This window comes from Arachis hypogaea, chromosome 15 (assembly GCF_003086295.3).
Source record: "Arachis hypogaea cultivar Tifrunner chromosome 15, arahy.Tifrunner.gnm2.J5K5, whole genome shotgun sequence".
In the NCBI taxonomy this organism is placed as follows: Eukaryota; Viridiplantae; Streptophyta; class Magnoliopsida; order Fabales; family Fabaceae; genus Arachis; species Arachis hypogaea.
Window position 1 is genome coordinate 25,642,255 of NC_092050.1, and position 4,177 is coordinate 25,646,431.

The window sequence follows — 4,177 nt, forward strand, 5'->3', positions numbered from 1 at the left end:
GATTCCCAGTTTTTCTATTACAGAGAGGGGCATGAGGTTTATCCCTGAACCAAGGTCACACAGAGCCTTAAAGATCATGGTGCCTATAGTACAAGGTATTATGAACTTTCCAGGATCCTGTCTCTTCTGAGGCAATGTCAGTTGATCCAGATCACTTAGTTCATTGATGAACAAGGGAGGTTCAACTTCCCAAGTATCAATGCCAAATAATTTGGCATTCAGCTTCATGATTGCACCAAGAAACTTGGCAGTTTGCTCTTCAGTAACATCCTCATTCTCTTCAGAAGAGGAATACTCATCAGAGCTCATGAAGGGCATAAGGAGGTTCAATGGAATCTCTATGGTCTCTAGATGAGTCTCAGATTCCTTTGGTTCCTCTGAGGGAAGCTCCTTATTGATCACTGGACGTCCCAGGAGGTCTTCCTCCTTGGGATTCACGTCCTCCACTCCCCTTGTAGGTTCGGCCATGGTGCTTATGTCAATGGCCTTGCACTCTCCTTTTGGGTTCTCTTTTGTATTGCTTGGGAGAGTACTAGGAGGGATTTCAGTGATCCTTTTACTCAGTTAGCCCACTTGTGCTTCCAAATTTCTAATGGAAGATCTTGTTTCATTCATGAAACTTACAGTGGCCTTAGATAGATCAGAGACTAGATTTGCTAAATTAGAAGCATTTTGTTCAGAGTTCTCTGTCTGTTGCTGAGTGGATGATGGAAAAGGTTTATTATTGTTAAACCTGTTTCTTCCACCATTATTAAAGCCTTGTTGAGGCTTTTGATCCTTCCATGAGAAATTTGGATGATTTCTCCATGATGAGTTATAGGTGTTTCCATAAGGTTCACCTAAGTAATTCACCTCTGCTATTGCAGGGTTCTCAGGATCATAAGCTTCTTCTTCATAAGAAGCCTCTTGAGTACTGTTGGATGCAGCTTGCATTCCATTCAGACTCTGAGAAATCATATTGACTTACTGAGTCAATATTTTGTTCTGAGCTAATATGGCATTCAGAGTATCAACTTCAAGAACTCCCTTCTTCATAGGCGTCCCATTACTCACAGGATTCCTTTCAGAAGTGTACATGAACTGGTTATTAGCAACCATGTCAATGAGTTCTTGAGCTTCTGCAGGCATTTTCTTTAGGTGAATGGATCCACCTGCAGAAGTGTCCAGTGACATCTTTGATAGCTCAGATAAACCATCATAGAATATATCCAGGATGGTCCATTCTGAAAGCATGTCAGAAGGACACTTTTTGGTCAACTGTTTGTATCTTTCCCAAGCTTCATAGAGGGATTCACCTTCTTTCTGTCTGAAGGTTTGAACATCAGCTCTAAGCTTGCTCAGCTTTTGAGGAGGAAAGTACTTGGCTAAGAAAGTCGTGACCAGCTTATCCCAAGAGTTCAGGCTGTCTTTGGGTTGAGAATCCAACCATAATCTAGCTCTGTCTCTTACAGCAAAAGGGAAAAGCATGAGCCTGTAGACTTCAGGATCTACTCCATTAGTCTTAACAGTATCACATATCTGCAAGAATTCAGTTAAGAACTGAAAAGGATCTTCAGATGGAAGTCCATGAAACTTGCAGTTCTGCTGCATCAGAGAAACTAATTGAGGTTTCAGCTCAAAGTTGTTTGCTCCAATGGCAGGAATGGAGATGCTTCTTCCATGTAGATTGGAATTAGGTGCAGTAAAGTCACCAAGCATCTTCCTTACATTATTATTATTTTCGGCTGCCATCTCCTTCTCCTGTTCGAAAATTTCTGAAAGGTTATCTCTGGATTGTTGTATTTTAGCTTCTCTTAATTTTTTCTTCAGAGTCCTTTCAGGTTCTGGATCTGCTTCCACAAGAATGTTCTTATCCTTGCTCCTGCTCATATGATAAAGAAGAAGGCACAGAAAAATAATAATAGTAATAGAGATCCTTTATACCACAGTATAGGAATCCCTGTGTGAGTAGAAGAAGAGGGGGAGACAAAGAATGTAATATAATGGAAGAAACACAACTATGAAGAGGCTAGATATGTGAGATGAGATGTTAGGATATGAATGAATAAATAGAATGAGATGGGAGAGGGAGAATTTTCGAAAACATTTTTGAAAAAGAGTTAGTGATTTTCGAAAATGGTTTTTGAAAAATGTTAGTAATTTTCGAATTTTTTTTTTTTGAAATTAAAAATAAAAAATAAAAATAATTAGTTAATAAAAAAGAAATTTTTGAAAAAGAGGGAAGATATTTTCGAAAATTATAGAGAGAGAGTTAGTTAGGTAGTTTTGAAAAAGTTAAGAAACAAACAAAAAGTTAGTTAGTTAGTTGAAACAAATTTTGGAAAGATAAGAAGTTATGAGGTTAGAAAAGATATTTTGAAATTAGATTTTTTTGAAAAAGATAAGATGAGAAGATATTTTTGAAAAGATATGATAGAAATTAGTTTTTGAAAAAGATTTGATTTTTAAAATCACAATTAATGACTTGATTCACAAGAAACCACAAGATATGATTCTAGAACTTAAAGTTTGAATCTTTCTTAACAAGCAAGTAACAAACTTGAAATTTTTGAATCAAAACATTAATTGATGATGTTATTTTCGAAAATTATGAGACAAAATTAAGAAAAGATTTTTGAAAAATATTTTTGTAATTTTCGAAAATAACTAAGAAAAATAAAAAAGATTTGATTTTTGAAAAAGATTTTGAAAAAGATAAGATTTTTTTTTTAAAATGAAAATTTGATTTAACTCATAAAAACAACTTGATTTTAAAAAAATTTTTGAAAAAAGTCAAATCTAATTTTCGAATTTGATGAGAAGAAAAATGGAAAGATATTTTTTTGATTTTTGAAATTTTTTTTTATGAGAGAGAAAAACATGAAAAAGATGCAATGCATGAAAATTTTAGATCAAAACTATGAATGTATGCAAGAATGCTCTGAATGTCAAGATGAACACCAAGAACACCGTGAATATCATGATGAACATCAAGAACATATTTTTGAAAAATTTTATATGCAAAGAAAACATGCAAGACACCAAACTTAGAAATCTTTCATGTTTAGACTCTAATAAATAAAAAATGCACATGTAAAACAAGAAAAGACACAAAGCGAAAAAACATCAAGATCAAACAAGAAGACTGACCAAGAACAACTTGAAGATCATGAAGAACACTATGAATGCATGAAATTTTCGAAAAATGCAAGATGCACATGCAATTGACACCAAACTTATAACATGACACATGACTCAAATAAGAAACACAAAAATATTTTTGGTTTTTATGATGTTCAAATTTTTTTTTTTCGAAAATTATTTTGAAAAATAAAAATAAGGATTCCAAAATTTTTAATATGAATTCCAGGAATCTTGCCATGTTAGTCTTAAAGCTCCAATCAAAGGGTCAGGCATGGCTTAATAGCCAGCCAAGCTTTAATAAAAATATGAGTGTAATTCAGACATGACAAGCCTAACATGCTCTATCCAAAAGAATTAGACATGGCTTTACAGCCAGCCATGCTTCACATGCTTCATGAAACACTAGAATTCATTCTTAAAAATTCTGAAGAAAAATATATTTTTGAAAACATTTTTTTTTTCGAAAACAGATGAGAAAATTTTTGAAAGATTTTTGAAAAATTTTTGAAAACAAAACAAAAAGAAAATTACCTAATCTGAGCAACAAGATGAACCGTCAGTTGTCCAAACTCGAACAATCCCCGGCAACGGCACCAAAAATTTGGTGCACGAAATTGTGATGTCCAGGCTCGAACAATCCCTGGCAACGTGAGCAACTTGGTACGCGTAATCGTAATTACACTTTAATTATGTAAAATTCATGGCTCTTTCTTTTCCCTGGCAATGGCGCCAAGAACATGGTGCCAATACCATGGTTCACAACTTCGATACAACTAACCAGTAAGTGCACTGGGTCGTCCAAGTAATACCTTACGTGAGTAAGGGTCGAATCCCACGATGATTGTTGGTATGAAGCAAGCTATGGTCACCTTGCAAATCTCAGTTAGGCAGATATAAATTGATAATGGTGTTTTCGAATAATAATTAATAGAATAGGGATAGAAATACTTATGTAAATCATTGGTAGGAATTTCAGATAAGCGAATGGAGATGCTTTCGTTCCTCTGAACCTCTGCTTTCCTGCTATCTTCATCCAGTCAGTCTTACTCCTTTC

General features: G+C 34.5%; 1 non-coding gene across 1 annotated transcript; it reads left to right on the forward strand.

Annotated features, from left to right (window-relative positions):
• The first annotated feature begins 1,227 nt into the window (after positions 1–1,227).
• LOC112752443 (small nucleolar RNA R71) lies at positions 1,228–1,335 on the forward strand. The gene has a single exon (XR_003176880.1). It is a non-coding gene; the product is annotated as a small nucleolar RNA R71 (small nucleolar RNA).
• Positions 1,336–4,177: the final 2,842 nt, after the last annotated feature.